At 41.5% G+C, this 16,635-nt stretch overlaps 1 long non-coding RNA gene across 1 annotated transcript; it reads left to right on the forward strand.

The window, feature by feature from the left end:
• Positions 1-288: 288 nt before the first annotated feature.
• Positions 289-841, forward strand: LOC308152122. Its single transcript, XR_013937324.1, has 3 exons — positions 289-421; positions 516-583; positions 708-841. It is a non-coding gene; the product is annotated as an uncharacterized lncRNA (long non-coding RNA).
• The last annotated feature ends 15,794 nt before the right edge of the window (positions 842-16,635 follow it).

Consider the following 16,635-nt stretch of genomic DNA (forward strand, 5'->3'; position numbering starts at 1 on the left):
GTCCACGCACGGCCCAGTCAGTGTACACTATGGACGTTAGTGTGCACTGCATCTGCAGGAGGACCATCCGACCAGAGCTTCAGGTATCCTGCAGGAGGTGTTTCAAGTTTTTCCATTCGTCTTGTGTGTCAATTAATATTATGTTTCCTAATGAATTTGTTTGTACTGCTTGTAAAGTTGTTTTTTAAGTATTTTCCAGATTGTACACAGATAGCCCTGCTACGTCCTCCGTGAGGGCCCGTTCCCCTGTACATAAGTCCCTGTCCAGCCCTGCTACATCCTCCGTGAGGACCACCTCTACCACATCCTCCGTGAGGACCACCTCTACCACATCCTCAGAGAGGACCACCTCTACCACATCCTCCGTGAGGACCACCTCTACCTCCTCCGTGAGGACCACCTCTACCTCAGGCTACTGCAAGTATGAGCCACAATTACATCATTGTTATTTTTAAATGTTCATATTGATTGTTTCATTACTAATACATTAAATGTATGCTCATTCATTCACACAGCACCAAGATGTTTTGGACAAAATTACATCTGGACAGTTACCTTTCATCCCCATCCACCCAGTACACTGGTAAGTCACATTGAATAGGGATTATTTAGAAATGTGTTTACTCACAAAATGTTATTTTGACTGTACATATCTGTGCTTGTTTGTGTGTTTACACTAACAAGATGGTTATTGCTTACCTCAACAGGAGAGCTGATTGGTGTGATGTTACCTAACCCCCCAGATGTTACCCACCAACCCTCCAGATGTTACCCCCAACCCTCCAGATGTTATCCCCTAACCTCCCAGATGTTACCCCAACCCTCCACCACCACCTCAGACACACCACCACCACCTCAGACACACCACCACCACCACCTCAGACACACCACTACCACCACCACCTCAGACACACCACCACCACCTCAGACACACCACCAGGATGTGGTAGAGGTGGTCCTCACGGAGGATGTAGCAGGGCTGGACAGGGACTTATGTACAGGGGAACGGGCCCTCACGGAGGACGTAACAGGGCTATCTGTGTATTTATCTGTTCTATTATTGTTGAATTTGTGAATGATATGTTACTCCCTAACTATTATTATATACCTGATTGTAACCTGTACAGTTCTTTTGCAAACGTTAGCCCCCTGAAGTGTTGTGTATTTATATATAAAGTTTATTCTGTTTTCTGAATCAGTGTGGACTCGTGGTGTGTTTGTTCATCGTCTGACATTGGCACGTTTTATTACAATATCAACTACTATACTAGTCCAAAAGTTACATATGACTGTAGTTATCATAACTGTACATGTCCTACTCTAATGGATCTTGAACGAAACGCGCATTTTTTATCAAGTTGAATTGCTGAGTTGCGTTTGCAACTTTATGAGAAAATGATCTGCTGATCAGACCACTCTAACAGGAGTGTTTGTCCGTGAATAACACCGGCTATGCCCGGGGTAGAAACACAAGACTATAGCTGGATAAGGTCTACAGGTCTACACGGTCATTTTAAGCCGTCGACCAGCCCTCTACGACCACGGGAAGTCATGTTAAAAGTGAAGATACTTCTGTTAAACTAAGCTAAGCTAAACATCGCTAATCGCTAACTCCCTCCTGGGCTTAAAGTGACAAGTAATAACGTTGTGAAAAAAACCGTCAGATCAGATAGATATAAGGGTTATTTTGATAAACCGGATACATTTTGTGAATATATATGGTTACTTTCTCGCCTGAAAACATATTAAAACTTCATAAAATGACATATTAACACTTGTAGAGCCAAATTAAAGCTTTTCGCTAAACGGAGGTTTCAAAAACACTAGACTGACGCGTCAGTCGCCAGCTGGTCGTGACGCGTGCCAGCTGGTCGTGACGCGTTAGGTCGTGACGCGTGCACACGATTTGGCAGTGCACACGATTTGGCATGACACAGTCAATAAGGCAGAGTGCAGATTTGCAGGGTGTCAATATAGGGGGGAAAGATCATATCATTGGGCTTTTTGCGGATGATATTATAGTTTTTCTTGAACAACCTGACGTATGTTTCCCAAAGCTGATGAACCTACTTGAAATATATGGTTACTACTCAGGATATAAAGTGAACGTAACAAAAACACAAATTCTTACATTTAATTATTCCCCATCCCAACAAATTAGACGTGCATACAACCTAAAATGGAATTCCAAAATAATGACCTACCTTGGTGTAAATATAACCAAAACATTTTCCAGCCTGTTTGAAGCTAATTACAACAAAATTGATGACAATATTCGAAAGGATGTAGAAAGGTGGTCTACTCTTCCTTTAGACTTCAGTGCCAGAATACAAACTGTTAAAATGAATATCCTGCCTAGGCTGCTGTATTTCTTCCAGTCTCTTCCAATCGATGTCCCCCAAAATAAATTTGTAACCTGGGACAGAATGATTTCTAGATTCGTTTGGAATAGCAACAGACCAAGAATAAAATTTACGACGCTTCAGCTACCTAAGAGTAAAGGGGGAATGGCTTTACCAAATCTCAGGGAATACTTTTATGCAGCTCAGCTCAGACCTGCTGGTGTAGACCCGATTATGAATCTAGATGGAAAGATATGGAAAGGGAAGTGCAGGGTCATCACGTTCAGGCCTTGGTGGGGGATAGAAATTTGGTGAGGGCTCTGAGAGGTGCGATGGATCCAATAGTTGCATTTACACTAGAAGTCTGGAAGGCGGTAGTAACAAAATACAAATTAAAGAGGGGTCCACGCGCTGAGGTGGTTTGCATACGATTCCAATTTCAAACCAGGGGTGTATGATTCAACTTTCAAAGAATGGGTGCGAAAGGGCATGACGGCAATGTGTACGGTTTCAGAGAAGGGTGAATTGAGGAGTTTCCAGGATCTACAGACGGATTATGGTATTCTAGACAGGGATTATTTTAGATACATGCAATTAAGACACTATTTTGTTAAAACGATAAAATTGAATGCAGATGAATCTTTAGATACTGTGACTGGGGTGATTGTGGATGCATACCAGCAGAGGGGGTCTCGGATCATCTCTGCTTTCTATCAGGCTTTGGGGGGAAGCAGGGGGGACTCGACTCTTTACACAAAAGCAAAATGGGAAGCGGAGTTGAAAATCCAAATATCAGAGGAAGAATGGTTTCAAATGTGTGAGACGCAATTTACATCCACAAACTCATTAGTATGGAGGGAGTTCTGCTGGAAGAACCTGACTCGCTTTTTCATAACACCCAGAATAAAGAGCAGGCAACTTGGCGTACAGCAACAGTGCTGGAGGATGTGTGGGTACATGGAGGCTGACCACTCACACATTTTCTGGAACTGTACAAAGATAAGGCCATATTGGGAGATGGTTAATGCAGTGATCAAAACTATTATGGGATATGGAATCCCAAATACCTGCCCGGTGATGTATCTTGGGAACATTAAAGATGTTGTGGGGGGAGGCGATCTCTATCTGACTAAGGTTTTGCTTGCAGCTAGTAAGAAAGCTATAACCAGGAATTGGCTTAATGTGAACGCCCCGAAACAGGAACAGTGGCTGGAAATTGTACAAGATATTTTTGTTATGGAAAAGTTGACATACGTTCTGAGAATCCAAGAAAACGCATTCAATAGGAAATGGGAAAAGTGGAATATTTACAGAGTTGACACCTAAGAGTAAGCTGTGCATTTTATTATGTGTATCTCCAGACAACTAGTGTGTATATTGTTGTTTTTTGTTGTTTATGTGTTGTGTTGTCAATGTTTCATGAAAACTCAATAAAAACATAAGTGTGAAGAAAAAAAAAAGTAAGCTACGGAGCTACGAGGAGACAGAAAAGTTTGACACTAAAGAAAAATCAGACAACGTCATGAAAGTAAACATAGCATCGGTGACATGTTACGGATGCGGAGGCCAGGGACACATAGCAAGAGAGTGTCGTCAGAAAGGAACCAGTGTAGCTCAGAAGAGAGGCAGTGGAGCTAAGTGGTGCAGCTACCATAGAAGCTCTACACACAGCGATGAAACATGTCGCAAAAAACCCCAGCAGAAAGATGATGCAAAACAGACTGCGGACAGACGAGAAGGTGAGGAAGAACATACTTTTGTATTCACAGTCAGTCAAGGATTCCTCCCAGACACTATTAGAAGAAACGGACTAATGGTAGACTGCGGAGCTACATCCCACATCATAACAGAGGAAAACAAGTTCACGAGATTTGACGAGACCTTTGACCCGAAGTCACACTACATGGAACTAGCTGACGGAACCAGGATGAACAACGTGGCAGTGAAACGGGGCGATGCAGAGGTGTTCTTACAGGACTCAGAAGGAAGATGCGTCGGAGTCACACTGAGGAATGCGCTATTCATACCATCCTACCCACAGAGCATACTCTCCGTACAAGCAGCCACAACTGATGGAGATAAGGTGACCTTTCAAGAAGGACAGAACATGCTCATCAACAGAGATGGAGCCGTTTTCCGCATAGAGCAGTATGAGAGACTGTACTACTTGGAAACGGTAAATGATGAAACATGTGTTGATTATTCAGTAAATGATATGATGTCCAGAGACAAAGTGAACTTGACTTGTGATGTAAAAACATGGCATGAAATTATGGGTCATTGTAATGTAGATGATGTGTTGAAATTACCAAAGGTGGTAGAGGGTAAGAAGATCACAGGTAACACTAAGATAGACTGTAGTGTCTGTACTGAAGGGAAATTTACCAACATCAGAAATAGGAAACCTGACGCAAAAGCTAGTGCACCCCTAGAGTTAGTACATACTGACTTAGCAGGTCCTATTGACCCAACTTCTCAAGATGGACATAAATATGCGATTGCATTCACAGATGATTTCTCAGGGGCAGTGTCAGTTTATTTCCTTAAAAACAAGAGTGAGACAACATTAGCAACTGAAAGATTCCTTGCAGACAGTGCACCATATGGCCAAGTCAAGTGCATAAGATCAGATAATGGTACGGAATTCACAAGCAATTATTTTCAGTCACTGCAAAAACAGCCCGGCATACCTAGTATACAAACCACATACAGGAAAGGTATCAAAACACAGACTAGTAAAATTCATTAGAAAGAACAGTGCGGAACAACATACTCAAACTGATGAGGATGATACAGAACTCCAGACACATAATGGCAGAACATCTGGTAGTGAGAACAGCACTCATGTGCCACTCCAACAGGGTGAAGAGAGCACAGGGAGTCAGGTTCTAAAGGGGAGTGATGAGACTGTAAATACAGATACAGACGAACATGATGAAAACAATGCAGATTCACAACCTAGTCATAGTGAAAAGCATCGCTATCCCAAAAGAGACAAGAGGGCCCCACAATACTTAAACGACTATTCATCAGACTTTACAGATGAGGACGTAACCAATACAAGTGTTGATTATTGTTACAGGGCGGTATGTGGAGTCCCTCAAACCTATAGAGAAGCCCTGAGGTCACCAGAGGCACCCGGATGGGAACGAGCGATGAATGAAGAGATCGACTCACTGAAAGAAAATGACACTTTTGAGCTGACCAGGAGCAGCCTGGGTGAACAGGTAGGGATCACGCCTCATCTCACATCACAACACTTTCAGACTGTTAGAGTAGACATGGAGGCCCTGCACAGACCTACCCATAGCTCCCAAGGCAGGAGCAGATCTGACAGGACTGGATAGGCATAAGCTAGGCCGTGTCCAGAAACATAGGCCCCTACTCCCCAGAGTTGTATAGATCTGAAAGGACTGGATAAAGGTCTAAGCAAGGTGTCTAGGAGATTCCACCTATTCTGTCATAGGGCATGTTTTAGTAACCAACATCTTGTTTTATAGCTTACCCCAACGCTAATGCTAGCCCTCTACTACTCATTGTAGTGTTTGATCACTTGGTAGTGATGTAATTTTCTTTGTTAGACTAGCTGTGAAAAAGGAAATGACAGTCCTGCTTTATCAGATTCAGATTAGCTTCAGAGCAAAACCCAAATACCCAAACACCATCATGTTCTACCAGCTTAACCTCCATCTAGACCTCTTACACTTACTTACTAACCCTAACCCAGAACCAAGGTCCATCTAGGACTGACTCTTACTTACTAACCCTAACCCAGTACCAAGGGCCGTATAAGTAAAGTATTGATGTTATTCCTCCAGTTGTTTCAGCCAACAACTGTCTTCAGCCTCAATGACCCCAAGTGTCACATTATGAGGTCTGATTACCACAGCTTGCATGACCCAAACCTCAAAGAGTATCACCACCAGAAGGACAGGCATGACAAGCTGAAGAAGCAGAACTTAATCACGCAAGATGACAATGTAAGTGTGACGTTTATTACGCCTTACCGTTGTGAGGTGAAACTGAACTTAATGATGTCAGAAGTGATTGAGGTGACAGGATACACTTTAATCAGACCATATTCACTTCTCACACACTGTGGTCTCTTCCCAAGGTTGTCTGCTCAGTGAAGGAGTACAACACCTTCAACGAGTACCTGGACACCGTTAAAACGGACAAAACACAGATGGTAATTGTTGGGAATTTGTATTAAAATCACTAGAAGTGATAAATCATGTACTATGTGCTCATTTAAATAATATGTGAATGCGGTCAGTTGAGAACAATAGGAAGGTCACGCAAAGCCAAAAGAGAGGTTCTGTTTTTGAGCGACAAGAAGAAGACAAGCTCCTGACTAAAAGAACGTTTTATGATTCAAACTGCCTATAAATTACTTATTTTTTACCTATGTGCTAACAACCATTGTATACCTGCTGTTATGATATTCTATTTTTCTGTACTGATTTTATACTTTCATAACTAATGATTAATGATAAGTCTATTCTTCTATACTATACTTTAACTTACAAAATCAAATCCTAATATTACTGTGTAACTTCAATAGTTGTGTTTTCACAAGACATTCTGATAACAAGACATTCTGATAAGGACACTGACACAATGCTCTGCTCATACAAAGTATGATATCACCATGGGAACGAGACACTAGCAGGACACTGCTGATAACACACAAGAGAGGAATTGAAGGCCAACGCTAACGAGAAGACTTTCTGCAGCTGCAACGGATTTGTGCTGACACTTGGAAAACTACCAGATAGAGGGGGGGGCATCACCCAGCCCAAAATGTTTGATGAATTGTATAAAGACTATGTACCAAGGCTAAACGGGGGTCTGGTCTGGTGGAGCTCTTGCAGTTAACTTGTTGACGGCTAGCTGAGACGGGCCTGCAGAGGTGAAACTAGATGAGACCACTTTTCCATGGAAATGATATTGCTTGCTGATGTGCTTGAATAAATATTATCTTAATGAACAGTTCAGTAGTGGTGCCTAATATTTGATTGGATCATATCATCTTAAGAAGTGATATCAAGGACGTCTCGTTGAGATTAAACGAACTCGCTTGTAAAGTGACGACTCAATTAAATCGATACTGGAGAAGTTGATCGCCTTACAAAATTGGTGACCCCGACGTGATCTTCAACGGGATGCAAGGAGGAGTGGGTGAGGCTGGATTCGGACTGAGCACTTCCACGGTACCAAGACAAAAGAGGTGAGCAGAGCCATTTAATGAAATCTGCTTAGGTAGACAATAGTATTCTAGGTGGAAGTGCTGGGTCCTGGAATCGTCAAACCCATTCTGATCTGTGTTTTTGAAGATCCGTCAAAAGTAAGGATAATCATTAATTAAATTGACATTCTATACATTATTGAACACCACTGTCTGATATTTAAGCACATCTTGTATTAACGTGTAATAAGACCCGCCGAGGTCTAAGGAAGGGACAGTAGCTAAGTCCATATTAATTAAGGGGTAACCAGGGGTAGACAGGCCCAGGCCCCAGGAAAGGACACTATAGTCCTATTAAGGGGTAGCCAGGGGTAACCATGCAGGCCCAGGCCCCAGGGGTAACCAGGGGTAATCAGGCCCAGGCCCCAGGGGTATCCAGGGGTAATCATGCAGGCCCAGGCCCCAGGGGTAACCAGGGGTAATCAGGCCCAGGCCCCGAAGGTTGAAATACCTTGCAAACCAAGTGAGGAGTGTAGGACATTGCGGATAGGGTAGCGTTCACGGCAGGACTGCAGTCCGGTGAAGGTCCTATTTAGCGTGCCTCCCCTCACAGCGGGCGCTAAAATAATTGTGGCGTTGGGATTATAAGGTTCTATCATCATTTTAGTCAAAATGGAGTTTTTTGCATAATCTGATCCATTAAGTGGTTTATTAATGTGTGGTGGTATTTTTAAAATGTTGACATTTTGAGTGGGTAATTCATAAAATACAACGGTTCCATCTCACAAAACATAATGGAATGTAAAAACCATGACGCTCAGTGTCTCTGAACTACCCTAAACGGAGATAGAACCTTATAATTCTAAACTCATGCAAAGGTGTTACGTAATATTGTATGTAAATCATAGATGGAATTGTTATTATTATTGTAATTATTACTATTAAAAGGGATAGTTGTATGTTATGCCTCGTTCAAGGTGTTTAAAGAAGTGTTGTGCTGCGGGTGTGACCCACCATTGAAGCGCAGACAGCAGAAAAAAAAGAAAAGAAAAAAAGGCTCACTAGGAGTGTCTCTGACGCACGGTGATTTGTGTCTCGTCGTCTTTGCAATAGTGGTATATTTGGGGTGTTTGATTAAATTGTGGTTTTGTTTAGTTGTTCAGTTTGTTTAGTATTGGTTGGCAAAAATCATATTGATGATACGTGCAGCGTGAGAGGTTGTTGAAAATGCAGGTGACCGGAGTTGTGGCTACGACAAGGAAGAAGGAATGTAAAGAATGCAAGATATTGGTCCAGCTTGGAGAGGTGCCGCAGGCCTCTGCAGCACCACAGCCCCCGGCTCAGTACCAATCCTTCCCCGAATATCAACAGAGAGGCGGAGGGAGAGGACGTGGGCGAGAAGGCCGCGGAAGAGGCCACGGAGGACAAAGAGGTGCCTGCCACTCATGTGGAGTAACAGGACACTGGAAGTATGAATGCCCTAACCAAGGGGGCCAACAGCAGTCATGGGGACCAACGCAACAGCAGCAATGGCAGCCCCAGCAGTTTCGACCCCCCACACAGCAACAGTGGGGGGGGCCCGATGCCAGGCCAACCGGCCCCAACCATAATGGCCCCCATGATGAATCAACCACAAGGAGGGGCTCCTTATGGTCAACGCCTATAGGGATGCCCGGGAGGCGAAAGAGGAACCTACCACTTCCACCCGAACGAAGAACCAATGATCGAAATACTGGTGGGAGGAGAGAAAAAACAGTTCATGGTAGATACTGGAGCAGCAGCGTCCACCATGACAAACCACAAGGGTAGAGTTCCTCCTCTGTCGGAAAATCTGGCCATGACGACAGTAGGCTACTCCGGACAGGCACAGACACAGAAATAAACAATCCCCCTAGAAACAGAAATAGGCCACCAGAAATTGTCAAACAACTACCTGTTCGCTCCCCAATGCCCCGTAAACGTAATGGGGAGGGACCTGCTATGTAAATTGAACGCGGAGGTAACTTGTGGACCAGACGGATTAACAGTAACACTTCCCGGCGGCAGGAAAGTCACCGGGGAAACCCCATGCAGAATACTAATAATGAGAGATATGTATTGACTTCACGGACATGGGAGTGATTGATAGATTGTCAAGGTGGCCTGAAGCATATCCGTGTAAACGGGAGGATGCCGCATCTGTAATAAAGTGCCTCTTAAAGGAATTCATACCACGGTTTAGTTTCCCTACAATAATACGCTTTGATAATGGGTCACATATAAAATAAAATAAAAGTCCATATGGCTGCAATTGAGACAGCAATGGGGATTAAGCATCGATTTGGTTCAGTCTATCACCCCCAATCACAGGGGCTGGTTGAAAGGGCTAACCAATCTATTAAAAGAAAGCTTGCTAAAACCTGTGCCTCGACAGGACTATCGTGGGTGGGGGCATTGCCCATGGTGTTGATGGCAATGAGAAATAAGACCAATTCAGTGACTAATTTGACACCCCATGAGATCATAACTGGTAGACCGATGTTGGTGCCGACAGGCATGATACAGAGACAGAGGGAGGTGGCTTCGACCTCCTCTCCATGAAAATGAATATGTCAAAACTTTAACTAATCTCAATCGAGTTTTCTCTTCACAGGAACTGAATGCTGCGGAGAAAGCAGACAACGGCAAAACAGACTCCTATTTTAGACCCAGGCGACGTGGTGGACAAGACCGTGGGAGGTATATTGACCACCTCACACGCTGTCAGAGTCGAAGGTAAACCGGGTACAGGGTGGTCTCTCTTGTCACACTGTACCAAAGCAGACCCACCACATGTATAACATTTTCAAATTCCTGGCGACTCTGTCAGCATGCACTAAGCCTCAAATAATGTGGAAAGTAACACAACAAGTGGACTATTAATCCATGATATTAGCGATCACCTGCCTGTCTTTTCATTTTATGAATGTAATTATAGAAAGAAGAGGGAGTTAAAGGAAATTACATACAAGACAGTAGAACTGAGGAATCCATATCTGCTTTTAGAAATGAGTTATTAAAATGGAATTAGAAGAGTATATATGAAGAATCAGATGTGGACAAAGCGTATGGGTTATTCCTAGAAACCTTTAAAGTTCTATATGAAAAAACTGCCCACTAAAACAATGTAGCAATAAGAATAAATATTCTGAAAATCTGTGGATGTCCAGGGGCATTCAAAATGCATACAAGAAAAAGTATACTCTATAAAGTGTATGTATAAAGCATGAAACAAAGGAGGCAAGGGTTACATATAATAAATACAAAAAACAAACTAATTAGTATTATGAGAATATGTAAGAAAGATTATTATACCAGATTATTAGAGGAGAATAAAAAATAATGTTAAAGGAACAAAACAGATAAACACCTCTTCACCAATTACAGACCGGTATCCTTATTATAACAGTTAGGGTTAGGGTTAGAAAAACTATATGATGAAAGACTGGCCAATTTCATTGAAAAACATCAACTATTAATGGATAATCAGTATGGTTTTAGAACAGCTAGATCTACTGACATGGCATTAATGGAGCTAGTAGAAGCAAATAACAACTTGTACAGAGAGAAAGAAATATGCATTGGGCATATTCATTGACCTTAAAAAAGCATTCGACACAATAGATCATGAGATTCTACTTTAAAAAAAAAAAAAAAGGACAGGTATGGTGTCAGAGGGGTCGCACTTGAATGGCTTAAAAGCTATATTAGTAATAGACAGCAATTTGTTCAAATAGGCCAGAACAAATCAAGGTGCTTAAATATTACCTGTGGTGCCCACAGGGGTCGAATTGGTTGTCTTGGCAGATGACACAAATATGTCATGCAATGGGGATGATCTGCAGCAGCTTTTAACGGTGGCAAAGAAGGAATTGTACAAATTAAAATGCTGGGTTGAGACAAACAAGCTATCATTAAATCTGAATAAAGCCAAATTCATGCAATTTGGAAATTGCAATATAAATACAGAGCTCCATCTGGAAATTGAAAATGTCAAAATCAATAGAGTATATGAAATCAAGTTTTGGGGTGTTTTAAATAGACCACAAACTCTGCTGGAAACCACATATAAAATATCTGTGCTCAAAGATTGCGAAAAGCTTGGGAATTCTGGGTAAAATTAAATACATCTTAAATCAGAAATCACTATACACTCTTTATTGCACACTCATTGTACCCTATCTGTCATATTGTGTTGAAGTTTGGGGAAATACATATAAAACCAACCTAGAAAAGATATGCACATTGCAAAAAGAGCTATAAGGATTGTACTTCATAGAGATCATACCAATTATATACAAATAACAGAAAGTCAAACTGAGTGTAAATGTAGTGTAAATTCAGAGCTGCACGATTCATGTTTAAAGTAACACAAAATAAGGTCCCTGGCAACTTACAAAAAATGTTTTGTTCATGAGCAGAGATGGGAGTTGTAGTCTAGGAGGGAAATTGTGGAGAACAGCCTGTTGTCCGTGCAGCGCTCAGGGGCAGGTGCATCTCAGTTTGTGGGGTGTCCATTTTGAATGGCCTTGATGTAACAATGAAAACAAGTAATACTATTGAGTGGTTTGGAGGGATATAGGTTGGAGGAGTTTGAGAATGACGTGAACTGGTATTTTTGTGGATATTTGGTTCCTGGTTAGCTATAGTGGATAGCCATATTATTATAGATATTGATAGATAATCTATTGCGTAATGGTATGATATTGTGGGGAAGGGGCAGGACCATGGGTTTTGTTTCTTTCTGTCTTTTATCGAACAGGGCAATTGCCGACTGTTGCTTCCATGTCAAGGAAGATATATTTTATTTCAATTTATAGCTTATTTTATTTGTATTTCTATTTACTTTTTGGGGTTTGTTTTTGTTGTTTTTTGTTGTTGAAGATTTGTGTGTTTTTGTGGTTGAAATGTTCGAGATAAATGGAGAAGCAAATCAAATCAAATTAAAATGTTTGGTACAACTGGGTTATAGCCACAATTATTTATACAATTTATTAATTAATTATTAAATTAAGCCTGATAATTGTTCAAATTCTCCAGTAGAGATGGGACGAGGGGGAGAACATGCTGCCCCGGTATAAATAGAACTAAAGGCCCCATGATATATGAGGGACATCACCCTTTACACTTAGAAAAAGCCTACGACTGCCTTAACAGGACGGGAAAGGGGGGCGACGTGGGACGCCTTAAAACTACGCACTTCTGCAATATGTTCATGAATGCATGGTCAAGACAGGGAAACATTTGTGAACGGGACTTTACTTGCGCATGTTGGCGGGGGGGGGTTCAAGGATACCAAACAAGGGCTGTGTTTATGCCTCTGTTTTTATACTTGTTAATCATCTTATTTTTGTGATTTTTTTAGTCCTTTTGGTGTGCTGCACATTTTCATTTCCTTTTCGGCGGTGTTCCATGGGTAGGCTCCTTTAACTGTTATACATTTTTGTTTTGCATTTGTTTTAATCTTTGTTTTCATAAATATACATATTCCTCTGAGTTCGTAATTAGTCTGTCTAACTTGGAACAGTCTCTGGATAAAGTCTGGAAGCATCTTATATATATATTTTTTTACTTTGTAGAATTACTTGTGCCATTTTGAAGTCCACCAATTCTTTAAATTTGAGATCATAGGGGTTTATGAATAATTTGTTAGTTGGGTCTTGATAGGCAGCTCTGTTTATTTACGGTAATAGCATTCTACTTACTATTTTACTCCCAATTTCATTGGTAAAAATGTTATCTATTAAAGGAGCACTGTTAATTGTTATTCTAGTCGGTTTTAAGATTGTAGGAAATACACATATACTGTACATTGTGTCCATGATGTCTGTAACATTTTTTTTTGTGTTCATTTGGGTTCAACAAATCTATATTTAAGTCCCCTCATACAAAGACCGTCTTTCTGTCATTTAGTTTATCATACATATCAACCATCATATCTTTGAATGTGTCAAGACAGGATCCTGGAGTTCTATATACAAAGTGTATTATTATGGTCTTAGAGTTTTCCTTATTTTATTTCTACAGTGACACAATCCATAATGTTTTCTATTGTTATTGACATATGTTTTACTATTTTACAGTCACAGTCATTATTTACATACAAGGCAACTCCTACTCCTTTCTTGTTTGTTCTGTTGGAGGTAAATAGTTCATAGTCCTCAAGTTCCACATCGGCTTCTTTTTCTTTACTGAGCCATGTCTCTGATACAGCAATGATGCTGAACTTGGTGAACTGTCTCAAATAGTCCTTAGTTTTCTTAAAGTTTCTATAAAGACTTCTACTGCTGAAGTGTATTGTTGATAAAATACCATCCAATATTATATTACTTTTGAATTGTTCCTCTGTGTAATAGTCACAGTTGCAGACGGTTATTATTGTTGTAGAAGTGGTTCGATGTTATTATTGTTGTAGAAGTGGTCGATGTTGTTCTCAATGTCATACATTTTGTGCTCTGTAAAGTCAAAAGTTTTCAAAGTTCAACTCTTCATAGTTTTTAGGTGCAGCTGGATTATAATCCACACAGTCCAGTGATCCCATTTCTCGAAACTCATCATCATTTATATCGTTTAGTGGAAATGAATAATCCTTGTCCATTCCCATTTTGTCAGTCATTGTCTGTTCAAGTATTTCCACTCAGATTTGAGTCAATTGTCTGTTCAGGTATTTCACAGTCATTATTTGTTCTCTCACCATAATCCCTTTGGAGGTTTCAGGAGATCCATTGGGCCTAATCATCACTTTACAGTTTCTTGTCTAAATGCCTTGCAATTTGTTTTGCTTCCTTAGAATGCGTGACTGCCAGGCAATTTCAGTAAACCTGTAGCAGACATGTTTGGAAAGGTGGGGGCTCACCCCATAGATATCTGCTTTTAGATTAGAGGCACCGCTGAAGGGACACTCGAAAGCCGACACAGACGAAGAAAAAGGAAATTATGCTGCAGATGCAGCCGCTAAATCAGGAGGGGGTGTGATGCAGGAGGTAGAGCCGCCCTCTAATGATCGCAAGGTTGGCAGATCGGCGGTTCGAGCCCCGGCAGGCCACATGTCAGAGTGTCCTTGGGCAAGACACTGAACCCCGAATTGCTCCCAGGGCCGGCGCCTTGTATGGCAGCTTGCCACCATTGGTGTGTGAATGTGTGTGTTGGTGAATGAGAAGCCATTGAAGCGCTTTTGGATAAAGGCGGTATGTAAGCGCAGTCCATTGATATGTCCCGAGAGAACATCAGCTGGTCTCAATCCAGCTTGACAAACCTAAATGCTCTGTACAGACTATAGATGACATACAGGGGGCCGCCTCCCCCCAAGAAAGGTCAGTGTGGGTAACAAGGGGGGTGACGCAAAGCTGGTTGTGGAGAGCGCATGACGGAAGAATAGTGGCCCGTGCAGGTCTAATGAATGTTATTGGTGCTGAGGCACATTTGGTAGATGGTGATGAGGATGTTTAAAAGAGGTGTATGCAAACGCTGGAGTTAACAATGTTATTGGAGAGTGGTTCGAATCTGGTTTTGTTAAATGAAAAAATCTGGCTATGTCTATGCTCACTGCCCTCCTCATCTCTGCCACAGTGCTGATCCTGTTTGGCTGCTGCATTGTCCCTTGCATTAGAGGCCTGGCACAGCGACTGATTACTACGGCCCTAACCAAGGTTGATGCTGGAACACAGATGCACTTACAAATGCTTATTGCTGAGCAGCAGCAGTCACTGTTGGAGGGTGAGGAGATGGATCATGATACAGGAGTTGAAGATATGTTGTAATTATGGAATTTTGTGAAGGAATGGTGTAAATAAAGGCATTTGCGGTCTACGACCCATCTCACCTTTCTGGCTACAAATTCTCTGTAATGGTCATAATTTTGTTTTAATGACCAAAGGGGGGATTTGTTGGGAATTTGTATTAAAATCACTAGAAGTGATAAATCATGTACTATGTGCTCATTTAAATAATATGTGAATGCGGTCAGTTGAGAACAATAGGAAGGTCACGCAAAGCCAAAAGAGAGGTTCTGTTTTTGAGCGACAAGAAGAAGACAAGCTCCTGACTAAAAGAACGTTTTATGATTCAAACTGCCTATAAATTACTTATTTTTTACCTATGTGCTAACAACCATTGTATACCTGCTGTTATGATATTCTATTTTTCTGTACTGATTTTATACTTTCATAACTAATGATTAATGATAAGTCTATTCTTCTATACTATACTTTAACTTACAAAATCAAATCCTAATATTACTGTGTAACTTCAATAGTTGTGTTTTCACAAGACATTCTGATAACAAGACATTCTGATAAGGACACTGACACAATGCTCTGCTCATACAAAGTATGATATCACCATGGGAACGAGACACTAGCAGGACACTGCTGATAACACACAAGAGAGGAATTGAAGGCCAACGCTAACGAGAAGACTTTCTGCAGCTGCAACGGATTTGTGCTGACACTTGGAAAACTACCAGATAGAGGGGGGGGCATCACCCAGCCCAAAATGTTTGATGAATTGTATAAAGACTATGTACCAAGGCTAAACGGGGGTCTGGTCTGGTGGAGCTCTTGCAGTTAACTTGTTGACGGCTAGCTGAGACGGGCCTGCAGAGGTGAAACTAGATGAGACCACTTTTCCATGGAAATGATATTGCTTGCTGATGTGCTTGAATAAATATTATCTTAATGAACAGTTCAGTAGTGGTGCCTAATATTTGATTGGATCATATCATCTTAAGAAGTGATATCAAGGACGTCTCGTTGAGATTAAACGAACTCGCTTGTAAAGTGACGACTCAATTAAATCGATACTGGAGAAGTTGATCGCCTTACAGTAATGTTCTAAAAGAAACATTTTTTTAAGATCACACATGAAGTAATTAGAACATATTCGTACATATCGTTTTAAAATATGCAAATGCAGTATAGTAGTGTGTTCTTTATCATATTCCAGCGGGGACACATGAAGGATCTGGTGAAGCTGCAAGAGGAAGGCCAGGCTGCTGAGAACTTCACTCTGGCCGACATGACTGACTTCCTGTTGGAGAAGGGAGAGAAGAGCCTGAAGCAGCTCCAGTCAGCCAGTGACTCCAGGTGG

The sequence above is a fragment of the Nansenia antarctica genome (assembly GCF_963989245.1).
Source record: "Nansenia antarctica genome assembly, chromosome: 3".
Classification (NCBI taxonomy): Eukaryota; Metazoa; Chordata; class Actinopteri; order Argentiniformes; family Microstomatidae; genus Nansenia; species Nansenia antarctica.